Source organism: Polyodon spathula, chromosome 16 (assembly GCF_017654505.1).
Source record: "Polyodon spathula isolate WHYD16114869_AA chromosome 16, ASM1765450v1, whole genome shotgun sequence".
Lineage (NCBI taxonomy): Eukaryota > Metazoa > Chordata > Actinopteri > Acipenseriformes > Polyodontidae > Polyodon > Polyodon spathula.
In genome coordinates, this window is record NC_054549.1 from 35,377,263 (window position 1) to 35,404,299 (window position 27,037).

Consider the following 27,037-nt stretch of genomic DNA (forward strand, 5'->3'; position numbering starts at 1 on the left):
ACCAAGCACCTTCTGGGCAGACAGCCAACCTGCCCAGAGGTATTTATTTAAAACCTTCAGCCTCACAGTTCAAAGCCCCAGCCTTTTTGTTTTGTAATTGTTTCTTAACAAATGACTTCAGTTTGTTTTTAACTTAAAATACTGTACGTACAAACCTTGAGTCCTCATCTGTGTCAATTGACCTGGGTCTGCCGTCTGGGTCTACTGTAACTCCTATAAAGAATGGTTAGTAATACCACTTTGCTTCCTACCTCATTCTGTGACAGTGTATATTCTATATACACCATGCACCTCAAATATTTCAAGCTTTTTTGCGTTGTAATTGTTACTGGTGTGAGGTCATCTTGCTGTATTATTAGTATGATTGTCATACAGACCAAAACAATTTGGTGTCTCACTGTTACTAGGCTTTTAGCATTAAGAAAACCTCAAAAACCCAGCAGCTAGTTCTCTCTCAACGGCCACAGTAGCATAGAGCAACCCCTAGATGGCAACTGCTTACCTTGTTACAGGTTGCAAGTCACAGCACTTGAGGGTGAAGATGGATCACAGTTGGTCCCAGTGACAACAAACCAGAGCAGTGAAATCAATCTCTGAACTTCCTCACCAGCATTCTGTCTGATACATGTTATTGAAGCTGACACCCTGGGATCCTTCAAAAAGCTTCTTGATTAGCTACTAACAACCAAATGAGCAAGATGGACTGAATGACCTCTTCTCATTTGTAAACTTTCTTATGTTCTTATGTTTTAAGTGCACCCCAGAGCTCTAAGCATTTACAGTATTTTAAAACTCCTCTTACTTCACAGATTGTAAGAAACTTACAAGCCCGCCCCTAATGCACAATATGAAATATCTTGACCCATACCACGAGCGCTCTGTGGCACTTACATGAAGAGGGGCTATTGAAAGAAAGTTTTTATAACTACCTTGTTGAAATAAAATGAACAGCTATCAGCAATCAGACCCATTCTTGTATGTGTTCTGGACACGCTTTCTCCTACCATAAGCATCTCTTACAGCAGGTAATCAGCTAAAGATTTACAGCATTTAAAACAAAAACTGCTCAATTGTTTGAAAGTCATTTTTTCCTATCTCTGTTTCTGTATCAGCAGCAGTAAACATCCAAGTTTTGAAAATGTTGGAAGTGCCACTGGAAAGGGACCAAGCCATTAATAACACAGTGTAATAATTATTATTATTATTTTTTGTTCCTGGGTAGTAAGTGTTATTTCCTAATTGCTTATGCCTCAAAAGTATAGAAAATGGCTATTATTCCCCACAAACTGCTTTTGTGACCAGGACAGTGATATTTAAAAATATCACTATTTCCAATGGGAAAACGGGCACATTTTATATCATAATTACTTAAAATGTTTTTTTTTGTTTTTATGGAATAGCCCATAGGTGGCATGTTGTAAAAAAAAAAAAAATAAAAAAAAAAAGATTAGCTGAAAATGTATGGTCGCAATACGAGGCTGCATTTTGTATAGGATTATCCAAATACAGCAAGAAGCTGATGCTAATTCAGTCACTACTGCCCAAAACATTTGGCTTAACTGCCCATGACTGGCATTGGCGTTGGTATCTGTTACAGGACTAACACGAGCAGAAAAGGCAGTTAATATCAGGATGCTGGCATATTCCTATGACACTTGGATATCATGCAAAGGATATTGATCTTGGCCCACTGATATTGGGTAAACTGCTGGATGTGAGGATTAATTTACCTAGAAACAGGAAGGAATTGTTTCACAGCAAGAGAAAGTTTTAATCCTTTGAAAGCCTAAGCAAAAACAAATCTGCTTTCACCCTGACAGAGAGTACAGACTGTTCCTGTTATTGAACAGCAGTGGACAGCACATAACAAAATATGTTTTAGGAGATGTTTAGATTTGATGGTAACACTTTACATTACCGCTAAGTGTCTCTAATTTCTGTTTATTTACATAGTAGTTACTTATTAAATAATAGTTATTATGCATAGTTACAGTGTACTTAATGTGTCAATCTTTGTGCACGATATATTTAAGTACATTGTAACTATGCACAATAACATCGTAATTATGTGAAGTACCCATATGTTTACTATGTACCTACTATGTAAATACACAGTAATTAGAGACACAATGTAAAGTGTTACCAATGTTATTCTTTTCAGAAAAGTCCTTGCACTCATTGCTAAATCGTGCTCTAAATGTATATAAATGTATACCTTTTTTTCGGATAGCATTTCACAAAAAAGTTATCGCTTTCAGCAATAATTCTTACTTATTTGTGGGTAACTTATTTGATATGGAGGCTTTTTTTGTTATGAAGCATTTTTGCAATGAAGGTGTTTACAAAACAAACATAATAACCACACAGCCATCTCCTGTGCAACCAAACCCCTTTATGTGGGAAGGAAAATGCTTTTCTAACAATGTTCATGTCAATGCCAGCACATAGACAGCAGAAAAGGTTTCTAAATGTAACACTTCTGTTATTAACTCGAACAGTATTGATACAAGATCTACATTCATTCAAGTGTGTTTATGAGTGCAGCTGCTTACAACTACATATATGATGTATTCACAACATTTTAAAGTCCTGACTTGTCTTTTTCCTTTAACCTTGATGTTTTGCCACCTGCAACAAGCTTCCACCTGTTTGATGTGAGAACAATACTGCCAAAATATTAAAAAAAAAATGTCCCTCAAAATAAATATCATGCTGCTTCTTGCTTTTTTAACATCTCTTGCCATTACAGAAGCATGCAATTATTAAAAGTCCCCGTTCTTAGTCATAATGATAAAATGAACTCAGATTAATGCAAAATAGCTGTTTCCTTTGCCACACATGCACACAGTTAAATGAACTTTAGTGAAAAGTTTATCTATTCTTGGAGAAAAAACATGTGGCTATGGCCATGGTATGTGGCTGATACGAATGAACGAAATCTTTGTATCTTTCAATGTGAGCCATAAATGTGGCACCAGTAGTAAATAAAGCTAACATAGCTAACTAACTATATATTAAGTAACATCTTTTCTGGGTTTAAATGTTTAAACCCAGACTGCTCAGTTCAACCTGAGCTCTGGTTACATCAAAAATAGAAAATTCCTACCGTTAATGTTGTGAAATTGACAGAAAAACGAAAAGTACAACAAATAATGGCAAGACAGGAATCAGATGTCTCCTGATCTTATAAAGCAATGTAGCTGGAACAAACACTGTAAGTATCTACTGGGAGGTCTGCAACAAGACTCTTTATTGACTGAATGCATCAGATTAGACTGCAACACTATCCAGTAATACAATAGGAGCTGTCCAAAGCCGTACAATTAATCACATACATCAGTATAATAACATAGCTCCAGAATATGCCAAGGCAAGAGGCGGCTTGGAAAGACAGCAAGAAACACCATAACCAAACCACAGGCTTCCTCTGTGCTTGTCAATGAAATCACAAGACAGTTTTGTGAGATTTGACAGCTAGGAGGAGCACATGTACAACAGTCGTAATACAGGTACTGTGGCTAACCACAAAGCCCAACTTGTTATACCAGACCCATCAGAACAATGGACATCCAGGTCACATGTACACCTGCCATGAAATAAGGGCACAATTGTGCCAGTTCTGTTTATGTTTTTATAGGATTCACAATCAATATCAGAAATGAATGAAAAGGAATCGTCTGCTATGATGTACAGTATGAAAACAAACAATGGCTAACAACAAACTAAGATGCATCTTTTAAAGAAACACACTTAGCTTAGGCCTATGAACAGTAGCCATCATTTTTAAGAGCTGGACAAGGTTGCACTGCTTGCCTTATGGTAGGCTTGAGGTAAGATCAGAGCAATGATGGTAAGATGGCATTGCATTTGTAATCAGCTTACTGACCATAAGCAGTATTGGTTGCTGAAGACAAGAAGATTAAATTATTCGTAATGTTGGATTGTTTTTAACCTTTGTGGCAATGGTTCTTCCAAACATAAATGTTTATGTAAATAACATGGAGTATATAGAACAATCCCAGTGTATCATCCAAACAGGACAATATTAATTTGACCTTCTGAACAGAGTCTTAACATCAAGGTAGAGTTACTGTTGAACAAGTGTAATTATGTGTACTGTGAATATACAATGGGAAATGTGTAAATTCTATATGCAAATAACTTCATTCATTAAATCCTACAAGTGGGTACTGTAAGTATGATGTTGATGGCTAATACCAGTTTACATTCCTGGATCAGGTTTGTGTTTAATTATTGAAGACTTGCAGTGGAAAAAGAGATTTTTTTTAGATGTCATCTTGACTTTAACTCAAAGACAAAGTGTTTTCCCTTTGTTTATTCATCACCGCTTATTAATCTCATCTTTCATAGCCTCGTTTATAATGCTGTTTGCATCCTGGCTTTCTTTCTGTGCTTCATTCTGGAATTTGCAGATTCTGTGTAGTTCCTGACAGATATCAAAATAAAACACTATGTTTTTTTTATCTTTCTCTTTCTCTCTGTCTCATCTAGATATATATATTAATATATATATATATATCTATCTATAAATATATATATATATATATATATATATATATATATATATATATATGTGTGTGTGTGTGTGTGTGGGATATATAGGGTATGTGTTTTTTATTTTATATTTTTTTACAGTGACGGGGAGGATTCCAAAGCCTTCACAACTTTCCCTAAGAGCAGGTCATGAATGCTGGCCTGCTGCCATTGGGAATTGTGCCTGGCTGAAAGAGATGCTATAGTTCTGCAGCCTCCTCACAAATGCTGGAGCTTAAGGAGGCACTGCTTCTCACACACATTAGCACTCAAGACAACTCTTCTGCTACCTTTGTGGCAGGCTCTGACAAACTCTGGCACTTTGACCTAATCCAGTTCCCTGCGCAGCTGTGCTGAAAGTTACCTTTAGTTTTATCACATTTTAATGCAAACAAGGCCGGAAGAGTGCTTGTTTGGCTTGCTGAAGCCGTGACAGACCCTTTGAATGGAAGATCCTGTAGTTGGGGAGAAAAATGTGACAAGGAGCTTTATCACTGCTCCCAGCAAGACAATCTGAAAATGATTGCTTCTTTCAGAATGAATTCCCTTACTGGGGGCCTAACCCAATACACAGGACCTGCTCAGCAGCTCGACAGCACTGTGAGTAATTCTCCCATCCCAAAGACACTTTTTTTGGCTCCATTGTCTTCTGTTAACCCTGTTTTTCCTAAGAGGATTAATTGAGAGTGACTGAGGCAGAGCTGAGACAGTTAACAGAACTGACTTCTAGTTAGTGGCAATATAGCCCAGAAACTGCTGGTGAGACACTTCCAGCAGAGTGTTACATATACTTGTGCGTAACGAACAATGAACGACAAAGCAGTTTATGTGTGATATAACTTTAAAAACGTTTTCCCTTTGTTTTATGCACATTGTTACATCAACATTTAGCTACCCTAAAGCTTTTCTTTTTCTTTTGTTTTAAAAAAATGAATAAAAAATTAGCAAAATATGCATGTCCTTTTTTATATAAATATCCATTTGCAATTGTCTCACGACAATGGTAAAAAAAAAGAAAAAAAGACGGTTGTTGAAAACACTTTACTTTATTGGAAATAGTATTGAATTCAGCAACTGCTGATGTAAGAAACATGTAATTATTATTGATAATCTTAATTTAAAAAGATCCATGAAAACAACTTTTTTTTTTTTTTTTTATGTATGTTTAAATAAGATATATACCAATCCATTACTCATTATCAAAAACATACTTTGAATCTCACTAAAGGCAAATTGATTTATCCATTTATTTATTTTATTAGGAACACTGGTTATGTTTCAGCAGTTTTGAAGATGGCAAGCATGTTATTTCAGGCAAAGGGAGTTGGGTTCGAGATTGAAAGAGTCAGTTTGTGACATGACATTTCTACTTAATTAACAAGCACAGAGTTTATTATTCAAACTCTGAGTGACTTTGGAAACATGTACTGTACATTCCAATGCCAAATTGTGAGTGTATATTATTGTGAGCTCATCTGCTACATAATGCAAACCTTGAAGTCTAAATGTAATTCAGCACCAGAAATAACATTCAGTGTGAGTGAGATTATACAGAAGATGAGATCAGTCTGTTTGACATTATGTAGACATTTTGGGTTCCCCTAGAAATCTTCCACTTACTTCTTTGTGGTTTTCTAACAGGCAAATTCAGACCTGACCTTATCCATCTTAATTCCTTTTGTTTTTGAAAATCAAATCATAAATAGTGGCTCAGAGGTATTTGCCATTGCTTTGTTAATGGTTAGTGGATAGGAAAAACACATAGTGTATGTGCTGATATTGTATTTTGGGTTGTGATACTAAACCTGGCCCGAGGGAAGGTTCATATCACTGAGCAGTGAAAGGATAATGCCTGCAGTTAAACAGAAGTTGGCAAAGGAGGATGCAGATGATGGATGTGTGTTACTGGATATGTTAATGAAGTCCTGTCTGTGAAGCATGAGAGAACTTGTTATTTAATGCTATTCATTTGTCCATTTTTTTTAAATGAAAACTTGAGTGTAGCTTAAATGTTTACAGTTTTGTCGTGACTTCCATAAACCCTAAGATTTAAGAGCATCTAACCAGAAGCTGGGATATGGTTTTTTCTGTTGGTAATTACAACATTGCCTTGTGCCTGTGGTATAATTACTGCATTTCGTCATACACATTTTACATATTGTACACACACAAACAACAGCACACAGTCCTAATGCCCTGATTAAATTGAGTGCAATCTTCTTTCATCTGCCACATGTCCATCAAAGTATCTTGTCACCCTGCATATCCCCACTCAAATAGAAAGGAACACATGCCTTCCTTCCCATTCCACAAGAACATTAAAAAACATATCATTTGTGAAGAACAGAAACTTCTTCAGAATGATGTCAACTAACTAAAACTCAAACAAGCTGAATATGAAAAAAAAAGATTTATTATCTTAAACACCTTTGCGGAATTTTGATATGCTTAAGTTAATTAAAATCATGTTCTTGCGACATTATAACATTCTATTGGTAACTCAATACAATAGTAGCCTTTTTTACAGACAGTGAGTCATAATGCGCTACGAGTCTGACACTGTTTCATTTTATTAATAATAAAAAATAACACATTGGAGGAAGTCCCCTGCTCTCAGCTGCTCTAGGGTTTCCTGCTGTCACACTCATAGCACATGCCTTTGTTGTCGCTGTCGCTGTAACTGGAGATTAGCATTCTTGCAGAACTGCAATTTCTGGTGGTTGCGATCGCACAAGTATCAGCTGACAATGGCGTGCTACATTTTATTTCAAAGAGGTTGAGGTAACAATGGCTTATAGTAATAACAGTATACCCTTTCCCCTCTGGGAAAGGGAGTGAATGCTATCTTGCCACACCATCTCATTTCTTTAAAGCTTTGCACTAACCGCTGACATATCACACAAATGCCTCCTTTATTACCTGCCAGTGATTGTCTGCTTTATTAGGAATAGCCTCCGGAACCCAGGTCCTCATGCCAGCAAAGTGTTACACTTATTCCATGTGAATTTGATTTTGTCTAGCGTTCCATGAGGCCCCATTATACACCTGCCCTGTCTTACTAACTTAGGGAAGCCTAGGTTACACTGTCTATGAAAGGCCTTTGTGTAATCCACTTGGTTGCATGGTAGTTTTAAATTGGCACAACCTGCTCAATATTTTTAGAGGGTTTGTGGCGCATACTAAAGGCCCCGTTGCGTTAAAAGATTGAAAATCTGATCATCTGATTGCTGCTCAGGGAGGGGATAAACGCCCATGCCCGAGTTTCTGGTCTCAATATTTCCATATTCATTTAAATAAGATAGGGCAAAAAAATACAAATGCACTTTTAAAAAGATTTTGAGTGTCACATTGGACCTATCTAGGTATTTTATGAGATGAACCAGAAAAAGGCTGTCATCTTCTTATAATTCCGCACCCAGAACTTTGCAAGCATTTGTATTTCTAGATATATAATAAGTATGTGTTCTTTACATTACCTGATACCTGTTAGTCATCAGTCAGATTATAATTTTATGGATTTAATATTGCTTCGGTTAAGTGGATCAAGTCCCTTATAACAAGCCTGTAGTGATAACCCATTATGTTCCTGTTTCTTATAGTGTAGATATATATATATATATATATATATATATATATATATATATATATATATATATATATATATATATTATAATATATATATATAGCCTTGTTCCAATTGAATCAGTCATCCTGGAGTGCAAAATAATGTGGAAATCAAGAGTTGGCCCAAATTAGGGTTAAAAATGTCTGTCTATCCATATGGTTAAATAATACCACCCTGAATATGAATGTTTTTGTTATTAAATAGCTCACAGATATTTGCATGAGTAATGCATTTTTGTCTGCCTGGGGAAGGACAATCAGTTTGTGAAGAAACTCAAGGTGTCTAAAGGGAGCCACCAAAGAGCAGATAGTGGCTGGATGGGGATTCAGCAACACAACAGAAGGAGGGAGGGAAAAAAACACTACAGTGACAACCTCCTCTGAACATCAAGCTTCTCACACACAAGTTTACCTCCTCACATACAGTGGCATGTGTTCCGCATTACCCTTGGCCAGTAAACGTATAGAACTTCAGATTTCTGAATCACAGCTTAGAGAAAACTGAATGGCATGTCTTATCTAAAACTGGCACTAGCTCTTTATAAAAAAGAGACAACCCTGATGATGTATGGAGGAATACAGAACACTTCAATATTACAACATTACATCTACAAACATTTAGTAGCATACAAGTAGTTCTAAGAGTCTGAGCCCCCTTGTCTCAGTCCTGACCTGAAAGACCACCCACTCACAGGGTAACTGGGTAGCTTAGTCACCCATGGTGGAGCAGTCTACTGATTGTATTAAATTGTTTAGAGGATTTGTGATGTCTGACCACTGACCTTTGCACATTTTTTTTTTTTTATCTCTGGTTTGTCATTGGTGATTCCACGAGCCTTGCTGAGTAAATGCCAAGTTGGATCACACCACTAAAGAAACTGGGATATGCTGATTTCTGTGTTCTTACCAGTGCCCACCAGTGATAATAGCTTAGAGCATGCACTGATTTCCTGTAAGTGGGAATATCCTGAAACTCCTTTCAGCAGTGGTATCTAAATGTTTTGCAACTGCGGCAAGACTGCATTGCAAATTGGTGACTCAGATCAGTGATATATACAGTATATATGTAGGGAGATCCTCCAGAGGAATCCGAATTAGACAATTCTCAGGATCGTTTCAGAGTTTCTCTTTAATATCAGTGATGTGTTTTTTTGTTTTTGTTTTTGTTTTTTTAATTTTCTTATTGTGAGTTGTTCAGGGAGGCACCAGTCCCAGTCAGCATTTGAGCTACTTCCAAAATCTTAACAGTGATTTCCATAGTGCACATGGCAAGGCTGCAGATTTACCTCCCTCTTGAAAATTATTTAATGCAGATCCCTCATCTATTGTTCCTTTTATTATTTGATTAACATCAAACTGACTTACATCACTAAAGATATCACAGCTGTGTTTTTTTTCTGCGAAATGTAAGACATAGACAGAACCCACTACCCTTACTTTGAATTGCATAAGGGATCCTTAGTTCCAATTGTTAAAGCTCCACTTGGTTCTTTGACTACCACGCACATGGTTGTTATTTTATATTCTATCTGATGCATATTATTTAAAATGAACAGTCAAAACAGGGATTTTAGTGGAATTCGCAATAAAATAGTTTTTAATTACATTTTTTTAACTCTTGTCATCTTTTCATGTAATGGTCCAACGACTGTAGCCTATGACTCAATATAATAGCTAGTAGGTACTTGCTGTATATAGCCTTGTGCACCTTATATGCCAAGTGCTGGTAAGGCTTGTTATAACTGGGATGAGCCAGTCACAGGGTATTTGGTTGATTGCATTTTTTGCAGTAACAGGAATTTGCATTTCTGCCATACATATTAAGCACAGTGAAGACAACTCCAACGAATGGTAACTCTGAAGCCTTAGCGTAAATATCTACTTTTCTTCTCCAAGAGGCTTCAAGCTGTCTAAACAATGACAGTGAGGGACAGTAACAACTAACATGAAACAGCCCTGGGAAAATAGAATGCAAACTTAGAATAGGGGTTACAGGGAAAAAAAGTCTTATTTTTCTTTGCCTAAGAAATATGAACTTGCTTCCCACATCTGTTTGCTTAACGAGCTGAGTTGCCAGGTGCAGAGCGCTACCAGGTCAGGACACTGTCATGATATGTGCCGCTGTATACATTTTTTCCCATTCTTCTCCGTCCATTTGGTAACAGTATTAAAGCTAAAAGACATGTTTCATCATTTTCATTACATGTTTTCAGTGCAATATGTTAATTACCTCTCCTGGATCTAGTTATTATTCGTTGTTATGACAGCTGACAACATGTAATGATGGTGTCAGTAAGTAAAGCACTTCATTATTTGTTGAAATCTATTTTAAAGCATGTGACTGACTTTTTCTTTCAGCATGTATACTTATAGTGCATACACTTATTTACAGCTTGTGTATATTACACAGTGCTTACTGTTCATCACCTCATCTCTTTTGTTTTTAACAGGGGGTGGCATTCCCTCTGCACAATGCAGGGAGTCTATGCAAGCTTACCCCTCAAAGAACAACCACCTCTGCTATTCAGTTCTGTGTCTTTCTATTGCAACTTTGTGGTGTTTTCGTGTAAGGAGAACCAACCTTGTAGTAGTTAACAGATTAATTTTATAAATCTTACCTGTCCTACCCTTTCATTCATTACAATGGTCTCAAACATGCAGTAAACACACATCTTTTTACAGCATGATATTTTTTGCAAAACAAGGTAAGAGACAGTTCTCCGTTTGCTTGCTATGCCTTCAGGTTTACAGCCTCTTAATGGCTGCAAAGCATGTCAGCCATCAGGGAAAGCAACTAGTTGGTTACTGACATGAAAGTAGGCCTTGCAGGAGAGGGGACATGTGATGAGTCAAAGGGGTTTCGGTCTGCAATTCAGCCTCCCAACAGTAGAAGGCATCAAACCAACTCGGGATTTCCCTTACCAAGGTCTTGTGACCATGACAAAAGTCATCTTTTTGAGGGGCGGCACCTTGGTGAGGGGCGGAAGTACGAGTATGTAAATTCCAGCCACTGGAGTCAAGTGAAATTAAGGATACCTGTCAGTTTGGGATTGGTGATCCACTGACTACCGGGGCGGGGTTTGCGTACTAAAGGTAACGTGCTACTGTGTTCGGGGTTGGTCCTAAGGAATAGAGGTGGGGAAAAAAAAAGGCTGGAGGGAAGTACTTGGGAGGTTGGACTGTGTCACGAACGGAGGCCTTACTAACTTGGTTCTTTTCTGTTTTTATTCCTTTTTGTTTTATTTCTGGATTTAAGCAGAACGCGAAGAGGACTAAGAGGCTTCCGTTCCTTTATTTTTGATTACTCCCGCACTCCCTCCCTCACATCCTTCTTTATTATTTTTCTTTTTTCCTCGTGTAATATTAAATAAAATTTTAATTGTTACACGTAAATCACTGTCTGGAAAATCCATTTGTACTCACACGCCTCACAGGACAATTTTACTCTCTTGTTGAACTGACCAATGACTGTAGCTATTCGACCTCAGAATCTTGTATTTAGGAAACGGTAGGTGTATAATGAAAATAGGTAGCCTTCTTTCAGAATGTGATTTGTTATACAGTATTATACAGTAATAAGAAGCTTTTTGGGGATTGTATTGCTCTGGAGTTTGGGATGACCCCATCCTCTTTTGGTCTAGCAGGTGGTCCAGTCAGTGGGTGGGATTCTTGTATATTTATCTAAATCTCTCACACAATTAATTCCTCCATTCTGTTAGCTAGCATTCCTATGTTGAAATGTTTCACAGTTCTGTTGTATTCATAATGGCCATTAATTATTCTAAGCCCATGGTTTTTGAATGGATTCCAATACAAATGTTATTTCTGTTTCTTGCTATACCTGTCAGGCATATTCACAATCACGCCATATTCTAAACTAACACGGATAAGATCATCCAAGTCAGTGCTGTGCAGGGCAGGACAGTCCTCCCGATTCAGATCTACAATTTTGACTCAGTCGTGCCAAAGCACATTGAAGTGTCACACCTCCCAATGGTACTATTTATCTTTATAGACACCCCCTTCTCCCAAATGCACTTCTATTTTTAATTAAAAGATGTACAAATATCTTAAATACAGTCATCAGCATGGGTTTATCACCTTGTGTCACATTAAAATGACTAGGGGTTTAGACCTAATGTCAATTGAAGGAAAAAAAATCTGAATCCTCCAAAGATCACAATTCCTCTGGACTAGTAAAGCAGAAAATGATTGGTTTATCATCAAGAGCACTGATGTCTGGGTTTCATAACAAACAGATTTAGCTTTTCAAAGTAACTATGGCTTCAGATCTCAAGATGTTGGGATTGAATGGTTGCCCATTCCCATCTGATAATGGATACTGTAAGTGAGTGTCAGACATTCTGAAGTAATTTTTCCCACTCTAGATGAATTGTTTTGTCTATTTGTCTACAATTCCTACAACCCAAGGACTCTGCCCATGATTCCTACCATATCTCTTGCATAGCATACAGTGGCTAATGGGGAAATAAGTAATTTGTGTGACAGGGTGCTGTTATAAGAAATATCATTTTGTGCAGTTTGGGTCTTGGCTGCTCAAACTGTAAAATGAGTTCTATATAATAAAGAACATTAAGATTAAATCACAAGAAATGTGTTCTCAGGAACTATTAAACATAAAATGTATTTTTCCTAGGAACGGGATAGCATCTATATACAAGATAAAATGTAGTGACTTTTTTTTTACAATTTCCGAACAGTAATTTGTTGATTTCTCATACGGGATTTAAAATAAACATTGGTAACTCTTCACATTAACTGTCTTTAATTACTGTGTAATTACACTGCTATTACGCATGGTTACAATGTACTTAACATGTAAATCTTTTTGCACAATATATGTAAGAGCATGATTGTATCAGAAAAGGGTTAGGGACATAAGTATATTGTAACAATGCATAATGACTGCAATTATGTGTAAGCATACATGTATTTACTAAGTAACTACTATGTTAATACACAGTAATTAGAGACACAAAGTGTTACCTAAATATTAATGTTGAATCTGTGGAACATTTTTGTGATTATTAAAAAGAAGAATAGCCTTGTATGAATCTTCAGTGAGCAAAACACGAAGACCTTATTTTGCATCATGTTTTGTATTTAAAAAAAAACAGAGTTTGTTAGTATTAGTGGCGAGTTAGACATCTGAGAGATTTTCCCAATAAAGACATGCAACCAGAATATTTTTGCACATCCTTGGAGATTTCTTGACTATTGTATAATTTCAATGACAAATACGTCTCTATAGGCAGCCTGCCCTGTAAATGAACCGTATTGACAATAAACACACGATAAAAAGGATTATTATTATTGTGTTATATTAGAACCAACAACAGTAACATTGTATGATAATTAGGTGATGTTCTGACTCTTGAAAAACTGAACGATTTCTTTTTTTCTCTTGCCAAAAGTATCGAAAGCTACATTTTAAAGGAATGCCAGGAAGTGACTAAGCTTGTCACCTAATATCATGATATCTTTACCAGATTAAAGATATTGCTTCGCTCTCTTTACAGGCACTATCATTACATTGACATTTTGTTTGTAATCTTATTTTGAGTCCAAATAAAAGATAGAAGTTGGCACACGATTCAAGTATGAAACTGTGTTGGGTGGTATAGTGCTATAACTTCCATACAATGTCACTTGGCTCTGGTTATATTTGAAGGTATATCTTTCCTGTAAAATCCATGTCTGGTCACTTGTTAGGACTTGTTTCTAATCGTAACGCTGCGGAAAGGTATGAGTTCACTGAAACAACTTGTGCTGATGCTGCCCATTCAAATGACTAAGCCTTACAGTCACAGCTCTAGTACTATCAACCTGCAAGCTTCCAGACTGTGAAATGCTGTATTATTTGAATGAACTTGTTATGAACTACAAGTTTCCAAGTAGAAAAGGAGCAGCAATTAAAAGCCTAAGAGTTAGTCTTCTCTTTTACAATGTGAACACTTTTAGAGTTTGAAACAGATTACATCAACAAAAAACAAACAAACCTGTAAGATATCATCCAAAGCAGTACACTTCCCATGTAGAAGTGTCTCCTAACTTTTAACCTGGGGGCATGTTATGTTGAGTTTTCTAATACTCAGCTTTACCTTAATCACAATACTAGTGTACATGATACAGCATATGTATTTCCTTTTTAAATTGAAATGTATTGGGTGAATCCTATGTTTCCTCTCACTTTGAAACCTGTTTCCTACTTTCAACGACTTACAAGGTTATAAATTTATCTTCATGCTAGTTCTCGTGAGAAAGTGTTTTTTAATATCAAGCTCCCATCATTTCCAGTCTCTTATTCATGTTACTATCTTCATATTTATACTATATTTATATGAACTTCATAGTGCTATAAATTGTAATGTGTTCAAATAAATGGTTGAAAAATACTGAAATATGTAAAATTACTTTTAAAACTGTAAGGGACACTGAACTTTTAAGTGCCATACTTCAAGCACAATCAGATTTGTCCCTGTTTGCTCTCTGTCCAACAAAAGAGAACATATGTAATCCTATTTTTTATATTAAAGCATGTATACTATGCCACTCTTTTTTAATATGGGTAACATCTTCAAGTTCTCCACTATACAGTCTGTGCCAACAAAATCATCTGTCAGGTACTGCAAGAATTTTTATCTTCATAAGGGCTTTTAAAAAGTGTCATATCATGAAACTATTTGAACTTGAACTTACGAGATGAGATTTCAGAGCTAGTAACCACTACTCACTGTCTAAGAGAAACCATTCAATAGTTTAAAAAATATTTGCTTAAAAAATAAGCATTTGCTTTTCTGAACCCCGCTGGAGGATTTTTTGGTGACACTTCAGTTTAGGTATCTGTTATAAGTTATTATGAATATTCTATTTTTTTATTTTTTAATTAATGATGCTATTAACAATTATACGTTTATTATGAGTTGTCAGTTATAATGGATATAGTCTATATCTTTTCCAGTCTGCTTTCTATATCTGTCTCAACAGTTGTTTGGGGCTTCTTTTCTTTTGCAATTATATTCTGTTCTTTGCTATTGTTTCTAATCACGTGCAATGGATACCTTAAATAAAGTGTTACCAATTTTTTAATTTTTTTATAAATAAGCAAAATGTTTCATGCCACCTCCACCGTTCCTCTACACCTTGGTACTTAAAGCATCTTGTGATCCAGTACATTTGTACTGCAAACATTAAGGGAGAGCTTTTAAATCTCTTTCATGCCCCACCGTGTGGGGAGGGGATCATTAATCTATAAACATGTTATAAGGGATGCTATAAGCAACACTTGTCAACTTGTAATAATAATAGCAGGATATAGCAATGTAGTGTTATGCAATCTAGTCATTTATAAGAAACCTTATAACCCAATAATGTAATATAAATATATATGATGACCGGCATTTCCATCACTTATGTTCTGTATGTAAATCAGTTATCTGGTAATTTTCATTTTCCTACAGTGAGTTAGTCACATACAAATGACCTGTTTTAATGTCAGAATGTGCGTAAATAGTAGGAAATAGCACAAACTTTCTCAGAGGTAGCGTTCGCATGTGTGGGCTAAATGAAAGGATGTTTTTTTTCACACGCGAGCTTGAAGCTTATAAAAGATTGTATCTAAATCGACTGTGCTCAGTCTCGGCTCACAGGTAAACATGCCCACAAAGGTTATGAAAATTAATAAGGAAAATGTCTCTCAGATTTCTGCTGTTTCCCTAAGCTTTAGACGGGTCAACAAGTTCCTTAATGCCTTTCAGATTCATAAAGACAGATACTGTGCAGTGAGGAACACATTAGAGGCTTCACCTGCCATGCGTTACCTGGTCTGGCTTTGTGCCTTCAGCTTAGAAACTGAACACTAGATTCTGAACCCTTGTAGGCATGAGACCGAAAAGAAAGGGGTCTCTCACTGTTGTTATTTGTGTGGACATATTCTTCATGGTTAGCCAGTATTTAGGAGGAACTACATTCTTTCAAAATTATTGATTACTTCAAGCCTTTCAAATTTGAAAGCATTTCTTTGTATTATTTCATTTTTCTGTCAGTCTCTACAGACTGTCCTGAGTAAAGGAAAGCGCACATTTATCAATTAATTTCCTACTTCCCGTACATGAAGCTGGCTCTCACAAGAAGTTCAGGTAGAAAATCATGCCCGTTTGCCTGGATACCTGTACTGTATCTCTTAACTTGAGTACAGGATGTTGAGATGGTTGTGTGCTGAAATTAAAAATCATATTGTGGTTATACCTACAAATTACATCTCTTTACAGATACAGAACAGTTGTCACAACAAGCTGATTGTGATTGTTTGGTTGAGCCTCTAGAAGGTGTACTTGTGATGTGGTTGATTATTACAGGATTTTTAAGTTCTGCCAAAGCTGGGACATAAAGTGGAGGTTGATGGAGGAGCTGGAAATGTCCCCCTCACATAGCAGTAGTTTTTTTTTTCTTTTCATCGTGACATTTCTGAATCGTGATACCATTTCTGGTATCTATGGTCTTAATACGATAAAAATATTTTCTTTTTGAACACTGGGATCTTATACTGCCCTCCGCAGGGGCGCCAATCTGAATGAAATGAACCTTTATTTTTTTATTTTATTACTGTATGCCCCAGCTGCTGAAACCAAAGTTACACCACTGATGGTGATGGTCAGAAACAAAAATCAGTACCCACATGAAATGGTTTTGTCAGGCATTGCTATTTACCTTCAGGATAATACACATATAAAATTATGCTTCTCAAGAGTGCCTTGAAAGTTGAAATAAAGCAATAAATAGTCTGTGTTCTGGAGGAAGAATGATGTAAGCATTGCCTGTTGTTAGTGTGACATGCACAATACACACTTGATTAAAATATTATTGAGGATTATACCAGATACTTTGCTGTAACTGATATACCCTCAGACTAATCTTTAAAGAGTGTTTGCTTTTGCCTTCCCTTTAATGTCAGTGTTTTTGTTTGTCAGAGTCGTTTGGTGCAGTGCCACACTGTATAGCTTGGCTCAATGATACTTCTCAGCACTTTGAAGAGGTTGCAGCAGAAGCTTTGAAACTCAAAGCTTGTCACATGTATAATTTCATATCAATAACATCGTTTACTTAAGCATTGTACGATTGAACGTCATCAAGATATTCTGCCGACCTCTTAGATTGAAATGAGGAACCTTCCAGCCTCTTGTGAAGTCTAGTCCACATTGTGTGAATGCTGTGATCTGGGCAAATGAGGACCCAACACGATATCAGACAAAGGACCTACTAAAGTGGGATTGTAATCACTTACATACTCCAGGGTTATGTAAAAGCAGATTTCTAGTTATCTATATCTCCATGGCATTTTATATATATATATATATATATATATATATATATATATATATATATATATATATATATATATATATATTTTGTTTTGTTTTGTTTTTTTTTTGTTTTTTTAATTATACGATCGTCTTGACAATCAGCTGAGTGCAGTACTATAAGTCTTATCACCATAATAATCATACCCCTACTCAACTCAAACCCACAACACTGTCTGTCTCCCTTTGAAGTGTTATCTGTACACTGCGTCACTTCATTAATCACTATGCTTTTGAAAGGCAATGGGTATTTTCATTCATCTTTCTGGCCATCAACCCTGTATTTATCTAAAATTGTGCTGTGTGTGTTATTGTATTCCAGTTTCCTCTGTGAGCTTGATATTTACATTTTTTTTTTTTGGTTTGGTTAAAAGTGAAACAGGTAGTTTGACATCCATGCTATAAAATGAAATGACACAAAATGAGAGACGAAAGGATGGTTCATGTCTGATCAGGTTTGCTGTTAGTTTGAGATGGCCCCTTTTGACTAAACATATAAAAAGTTATTGTACTAATCCATATTGTACATGGAGACAGTGAAATGTGTGAAGAGCTCATTGCAATGAAAGATATAGAAGACTGAAGTTGGAGAAAAGAGACCATTTCAATTTCAAGAATTATCATACAACCGACCGTAGCAATGTATTAATATCGTACAGCTGCTCATAACGTACATTTCCTCCTAAAATCATTACACCAGATGAAATTTTGAAAGACTTCCTTTGGTCAGTGTGTTGCCTGAAGCTCATTTTTGTTAATGGATGTATTAAGTGCTGGTGCATTGTCATTGTAAGTGGGTACTGTAAAATTACCCATAATTTGTCCTGTTGGATTTTTGTAAATAACCACTATTGCAATGTTAATGGCAGTCGAAGCCATCAACATGTGCTTCATGCACAATTGATTTCTGGTTTTGACACACTCAGATTCAGTACCAGGCACCAAATATAGATGATTTTTGGCCAAATTCCAATAAAAACAACATATGAGCGTCCTTCCCCTCGACCAGGGGTCCCAGGCATTGTGTGAAATGAAAGATGCACGTGGTGTTTATAAACAGAATTCTATCACAGACCTCAGATAGCTGCGGACGTTAGCTTTAATTGCACCTCAGCAGCTGCAGAAAAGAACAGCATCACAACATAAATTCATTACATTTTCTTTGCATGATTTTCATTTTGAAGGTTAGACTCTGTAGGTATCAGATATATCCCGGATACTTTAGATGCACAATTACTGTTTTGTTTTTAGGGCCAGAACATTCAACTCCTGTCATGTGAATGTTTTTACAGAGGGATCCAGCAATAATCTGTATTGCTTTGTTTGTTGAGTGAATATGGGTGGCAAACGATGAACAAATTGTGCATGGCTTAGAAAGAACCCTTTGAAAGAGCAAACTCCTGGTATTTTGAAAGGATTGAGCTTTGATAACCACTATAAATGTACAAAATAAAGGATACAGTTTAATACTTTTACAATGAGCTAGTATTATGACATCATTTTAGAAAGTAACTAAATGACAGTCAAGGCTGGGTGACTCCTAATTGTATGTTTTCCACACATTTCTCACCATGACATTATTATCGTAAAGTTCTAACAGTTCAACCAGCTGGATCAATAACATGGAAAAACCCTAATCAATGTGAAAATACCCCTTTTGTTATTATAATGTTTTATTTGAAAAGTCAGGCATACAGTAGACTATCTCTAATCCGAACCCCACTAGTTCATATTTATTTATAATCCAAACAATACCATCATAACGAAAGGCATATAAGATTCAAAATAACTTTCTCGTACGGCACAGATTACAATCAGTATTAATCTGAACATGGTCCAGTCCCGACAAGTTTGGATTAAAGAGTCTACTGTATGTGAATATATTCTAGTTGCACACACGTCATTTTAATCTTGGTGCAATGTTAAATGAACAGACTTCTAAAAGGAATAATTTTCAGCCAAAGCTTCTGGCCCCTGAAGTCTTTATTTTAAATCTGAAGACACATCTTTTTTTAAATGCTGTGTTGAGGTGCGTGCATCTCATTATTGCATTCTTGTTGTTTCTCAGTTAATGTCTCAGTGGAAAGAGGAACTTGGATGAAAGCCTTAACTGGGTATGATCATCATTTTGGTTCCATCTGCACTTTGTGATATAATTACTGTGTTGCTGTATTTATACACATTTACTTCTAAACTGGGCATACAAGTTAATACAGGCATGGAAAACATGCTACAAGTTTAAATTCTTAAAATGTTATGTAAAATACGTACCACACATGTTGACAAAAGCCCCGTGGGAGGACATTATATATAATTAAGCACATTTCAGATAATATTCCTGTTGGCAAGTTGAGGATCAAGTCATTGTCAATATAGGAGAGAAACAAAGAATGCAGAAAGAAGAACTTGGGGCCTCAATCGTACTTTCCAGGCATATAGTTATTATTTTTCACAAGTGGTGTAACAGTTAGAATATTGCTTCTGAATTAATTATAATTGTTCTAACTTGACTTCTTGACTGGAAGCTGAAAACACAGCACTATGTGTATCTCACAAAGAGAACACATGAAAAACCACATCAATATAAATATAAAAACACTATACAAATACAGCAACAACAACAAAAAAAAAACATGTTCCTTTACTCCCTTGGGTTCCTTACTCACCAGTCCTTTCTGTCTATTGCAGCTGGAGTTTTACTTGTGCTTGGTACTAAAACCAGATTTATTAGAAGATGCTGAATGATTACTATGCCTTACATATATTTTATCAAATGCAAAACTCAGAAGAACTACTCAAATGTAGACTAACCACATTTTTCTCAAAGGAAAAGTAACTTCTATGTACCATATTAAGGTTGTTATGTTAACCAGAATAAGGAAATAAAATCTTGATTACGATCACCAATGCTTGTGGTGCCTGTGCTGACAATAAAGTTTGTTTCACAGATGAAAAAAATCTTCACGGCCTTTCACTGGCTTTACTGGAGCACCATAGTAACCACACTTCCAATCAGCCAAAGCCAGAGTCAAATTGCTTTCTACAGAACTATTTTCCTACAAAAATGGTAACATTAAAATATATTTATATATTTCATATATACATATGAAAGCTCAGCAAGTATTTCTATCGATGTTGACAACAAAGCAAACATTCAAATCAGGCCACAAGGTACGTTTTAACCACATAAGGATGCAATTGCGGCCTACTGCATCAGTACAGTTTTAATGACATGAGACCTTATCAGTGCTAATCTTCATATTGTACTATTGTTAAAATGTGCTGCTATTGTAACCCTTTCACATTTCAAAGGCTTAATTCCCTAAGACTGTTGAACGAATCTCCGTACCAAATATCGATTAACACAATAGAGAGGTCTCCTGTGTGTGACAGCTAAGGGTACACTGTAATCATGACGCTCGGGAGATCATTTTATGTTCTTGAAGGCACAATAATTCACACAGAAAAAGCCCCCGAGATTTTTTTTTTTGTTTTTGTTGTTTTTCTTTCGGTGGGATCCTCCGTCCAGGTGCAAGGGAGACTGCCTCAGGACCCACCATTGAAGAGGAAAGAGGCTTTTTGTTTTCAAAGGCATAATGATTAATTGACCATGGCATTTTAACTATGAGAATTTTTTTTTTCTCTTAATGGAAAATCATCACTATCTGATAGAAGTTGGAAGTTCTTTTAGAACACCAAAACATTATAAATTGTATGTTGTTTTTTGGGGTTTTTTTGTTACAAATGAAGTGTATTTATTTTTTATGTAAATTTGGCAGGGATTGGGTCCCTTTGTTTGTAGCTCCTTTAGTTTAGAGAAGGAATGAGGGCACTATGTTGTCCTTGCTGGTCTGCACTGAAATAACACTGCTTGGGTGCTGATTTATTTTCTATTTTGTTTTGTTTAACTCTTTATTATGTTTAATTTACAAAGAATAAAAGTGCATAACAAGCACTTGAACTGAGGTCTTCTGTCTCCGTGTCTGCTAAAACATTCAACAATAACTTACAGAAATGAGTCAGAAAGCAAAACAGTCGTGTCAGACAGCAAAACTGAAACCAAAAAATGACCTATTGGTCGTTCACACATCTGTAAAATTGAGCTACGTATTTATTTATTTATTTTGACAGCAGCTTATTTTTACTAAGCATTCTGTCCCCAACAAATGATTTAACCACAAGGCAAAACACGACTGCTTTACTTCTGTGAAGGTGTCACTGTAAGGTGACATGTTTAGCCAAAGCAACAGTGACTGAATTCACAAGTATCTGAATGGGGTCTGCAATAAAAGGATCGCTTTCTCTGCCTGGCCTAGGCTAAGGTTCCTGGTCCTGGTGAAGTCACCAGGCTTTGGTTTTAAAGGTCTATTGTTGTTGAAACGGGTGTTAGAAGGTAATCCCTCAGATAGCTTCACTTCATCTTTCAAAACACACTACAAAAAGGTTGATAGTTAAAAGCCTTCATAGCTTAGCACATCTCCATCTGCACTTAAGTACAGTTCCAGTAAGTTAGAAACAGCAGCACAGCACCAAGGAGGCTTATCTTTTAAAAAAAAAAATTCATAAAGGTTTTTTAACAGCTTTCATAACATTTGGTACTTGCACGCTCCTAATTAGAACTGCACGGTGACACACACAACATGTTTGATGTGAAGTCAGATCTCTAGCAGCTAATTAAAGGGAAAAGAACACATTGTTGTGTACTAGAAAAAATAAAACTATAATCAGCATTCAAGTGGCAAGAGCGGTGGTTTTGAAGGGATAGGGGTTTCTTTTAATAACTTCATATACTGCATGTCTTTGTAAAAGCTGCTTGTGTAACATTCAATAAGTGTATCAGATGATTCATTTGTGCGTTTCCCTTACTATTGTTCTGTACAATTATTGTGTCCTGTTATATTCTATAATGTCCCTTCAAAGCCAGTTAGGGCTAAAGTAAAACTGTGCTGCATTTGATTATTACAGATTTGTATATGGTGTAGTGTACCACATAGCTATTGTCAACAAGTACTTAATAAGATAAGGAATACTTTAATTGATAAGATAAGGATGTACAGGCAATTGCTCATAACAGGGCTGTAAGTCTTGTGAGGATTTCCAGTGACATAATCACCAGATGAGCTTCAGGTGTCACCAGATCTTCAAGTTAGAATGCACAACCTTACACGTTTTTGTGTATTTGATTTGTTATAATACATGATGTATGTATCAGATTTTACAGCTATTCCCACTTATTAGGTAGTGATAATAAAAAGCATTATAGCTTACCACACACTAGAGGTCTTTTGTTAAGGTTGTGTGCACAGATTGTTGCTTCCAAAGCAGGGATGTTTCATCTTCATCTTGATAACAGCTTTTAAAAGCTTTCCTTCAATGCCTGTGACTAACACTGTCATAAAGCAAACAAAGAATAATCTTAGCAGTGTGGTTCAATTAAAACATGAATTCTGTTTATCCAACAGTACACTGTATAGTTCATTATTTAAAGATCTAGACGTCTTTATTTCTCAAGAGTGTTTTGAGTAATCAGGCCACATACTTTGTATTCTCAAGTAATTCTCTGAATGCAGCTATTTAATTATTTTTTTCCATACATTGCACTTGATATTGTATATAAACAAGGACGTGTAAACATGGCCATCCTCACATGGGGAAGAAGCATCCGATCTGTTGGAATTGATTCAGAAAAAAAACACTTTGTATTCAAGTTCTGGGAAGGTGATTGACTGGACTAATCTGACTGGCTGTGGACATTGAGAGGAATTAAAATCCTATAATGTGCTTTCTTTGTTCACTGCACTGTGACCCCAGCTTAACCCTTTGAGAACTTGACCATTCCAGATCATGCACTGATGCACGTTTTTCTTTTCTCTCCCACGAAAAAAAGATCTTTCTAGTGATCAGTATGTATGTTTGCAGTAAGACTTCCCGAAAATAATCATATAGATGTGCATCAGTAAATAATGGAACCAAAGTGAGTTTCAGAATGAGTTTTCAAAGTGTTTAACAGTTGTTGCAGGGGTGCAAACAGCCTATGCCAAGGAAGTTCTGTTCAGTCAGAAAACTCATGTGATATATTATTTATTAAAACAGACTAGACATCACAACTACATTTTACATATTTTACACTGCATTCTTTGGCCTTGCCTTTCAAGGTATCCCTGCACATAAATTAGCTTGCAGATAAGTGGAGAAGCTGACTGTAGGGAAGCCATGGGCAGGGGGGAAAGATAGCTGCCCCCCCCCCCATTAGACAAAGCCAAAAAGCAGGTGGAGACTGGAGAGTCGATCATGGCACAGATTGTTTGTCAAAGGACAAATAAAAAAAACTAGCTATTCAATTGACAATTTGATCTGGTATTGGAAGCACCTAAAATCAAACAAAATATATTTGATGTTTTACGTGATTTGATCTAAGGCTTTGCTTCATTTCTGACCAGCAGTGATCTACTGCATGCTGCCAGGCAGGGATCAGACATAATTGCCATTTATTGTAATCCTAGAGGTCTTTCTTATATTAGCACCATGTGATTAAGCTATGGCTACGCAAAGCATTTGTAAAGCATTCAGATCCCTGTGTAACAGCAGCATCAGTACCCGGAAGAAAGTATTACATAGGTGTGCACCCAGACCTACCTCTATAAAAACATGTCTGCATTCTGCTCATCAAGACTCAACAAAATGAGGAGTATAATCTCCTCTAAAGCCCTCTCGATCTTCTGAATTCTGCCTTGTTTTTTTTTTTTTTTTTTTATATCTTGGCGATTTACGTACTGGTAATTAAAATTGCAATACTTAGGGCAGTTGTGTTGCACAATAAATATGTGTTTTACAGGCTCATATGTGCCTGTTTTTCATGTTTGTGTGTCTGTTTAATTTGATGGGGGTGATCGATACATAATTACAGCCTGCCTTATTCAACGCACGTATAAGGTGGAGCATAGTATTGTGTTCTTGCAGCTACTGGAAAGTTTAGCATCAGTTTGTTAATGTTCAGATGACTATTTTAAATAGCACAGCCCTGCCACATCAGTGAGTGATAAAAGTGTACAGTTCTCCATACACTACACAACAATGGGTGTGCACGAAGCCCAATTCCAAACCCCCAACCATGCCAGAATGTAGTCAGAATGCAAATAATTCACAATGTATGGAGTATATCAATGGGGAGAATGCCTTTGGTCTGCTGGACAGTATTAGGTTACTATATATGGTGCAGCTACTGTGATACAACCAGCCACTCTTCCTGGTCACTTCTTGGGCAGCACTGTAAGCAATTGAGAAGGTTTTCCATTACCAGCTGCTGAATAGATACATTTTAAATATTGGGCTCAATGTTCTCCCTGATATCATATTTGTGTGTATATACATATACCAGAAGCCATAATAGAATATCATGTTAGATTTCAAAATGTTACATTTTTCAATTGTTGTCAGTTTTTTATTTGTATGTTGAAAATTAAAAAGCAGTGTGTAGTTCAATATGCAAACATAACATTATCCATGACATGAAGAACATGAATGCAGGTCATAAACTAGAGGTTGCATAGTTTGAACTTTTATGGAGTGAAAAAGATTTATAGCTCACTGTACATGCTGTACAAAAAAATAAAGAAATAAATTTCACATAACCACCATAAAAAGCATTGAACATGCCTAGCCATGCACACTTTGTATTACACTATGTGGGTTTCACTCCATATTGTAACAAATGTTGTATAGTGTTTTCTTTGTTCTCGTACCTTAGCATTTGTAATCAGTGACAGTACGTTTAAATAGGTTTAGGAAATACTTTTTGTTATTATGTTTATGATTTAATAACAGCACATCTAGCTCCATAATTTACTATGGATATTCTGAACAACGACAGCAGTTAAGCAAGCAGATAACAACAGGCGTGTGCTCTGCAATGCACTGTGTCTAGTTTAAGTGCTGGTGGTACATGCCCCAACCAGAGAGAACACCATTCTAATTGCTGGATACTTGCTGCCAGTGTGTATGATTTATGGAGCAGTTAAGAATCAAGTGAGACAGCCCTTTTCTCTATTACCTGTTTCAGGCAACATTGACTATACTGTTACCTAAAATAACCAACCCCAATTAAACAATGTAAGAGTTTTAACACTGGGGTGGAAAAATCAAAGTTGTTGGTTAATCTCCAGTTCTGAATCCAACTGAGCAATTATGGGTCAAGTTAAAGAAGACTGTCAAGCACTCGTACTGAGAAACTGATTTGTTGAAGAAAGTGGAAAAATAGATTTGTCCAGAATATTGTCAATATTTAATTAGAAACAAAACATTCAGACTGATAAATGACCAAGTATGGTACCAGTATCTGGGTATCAATACTTAGTATTACTTCATAAAAGGACATTGGAGCTTAATAATGCCTTAGTTTCCAACCTGTTTGTTTTTGTTATTATTATTTATAAAATATCTTTAATCTAAACAGTGGTAAACTGAAGATTGCTGGTGAACTTTGAATTGTGTGGGACCTGAATGTGCTTCATGTGAATATGCTGTTACTGAGACACACTTGAAAACAGGACATTAGTTCACCTGCTTAACAAAATGTCAAAGAAAACAAAGAAGAAAAGATTGCATTAATCCAAATTAAAAAAGGACAATTTAATTAAGCAAGGTGCCCAACTGAAATGCTGACTTGACATAATACAAGAGGGCATGTTAACCAACGCTCAGGTATGGCAAAAATCCAGCAAAAACAGAGAGCTCATAAAGGCAGTGCCCGTCGTAAATCACAAATGCCTGTCTCACTCCAGGTGTGCACAGGTGCTGTAAGAAGCCAGCAATAAAAACGCATGTTTGTAAATAAAACGCCATCAAAAAAAAAAAACCTTTTGGAAAGACTAAGGTATGAAAACTGGCAGTGGAATCCAAATGTTTACACAAAACATTCTCCCAAGCATTGAAGGCATGTTTCTATGATTCGTCTGCAGAATTCATATTTAATGTTCCTGACAAAGGGGTAGAGTAAAATGTAGTGCAGTTACCAATATTATTATGAGTGGAAGTGGAAGGCATTTGCAAGTGTTTATGCACATATCAGCCAGTAGGTCTGGCGGCCTAACTCTTTTTAAAGGATACTAAACCAATGATAGAAATCCAACAGTTTTTTAGCAGCCTGTGGAAACATTAGCATAAACTGCTGATCAAACTACTGTCTAACAGCCTTTTTAAAAAGAATATGACATTGTTTTAATGATTTTAGCATGTAGTTGCAAAACATTACTAAACATGTTGCATGTTTTTCTAAAACATCAACACTCATAAATACGTCATTAAGTTATGCTATTAAATAGCAGTAGTAATGATAACCATTTAGTTTTCCTGTTTCAAAAACAGTAAATACTATAAACAATATTCCAATAATAATAATTACAAATCAAATTATCATAAACTGTGTAACCTTTATTCTTGTATTTTTCTGAAACCCCTTTTTTTGTCACGCTTTTGTTTAA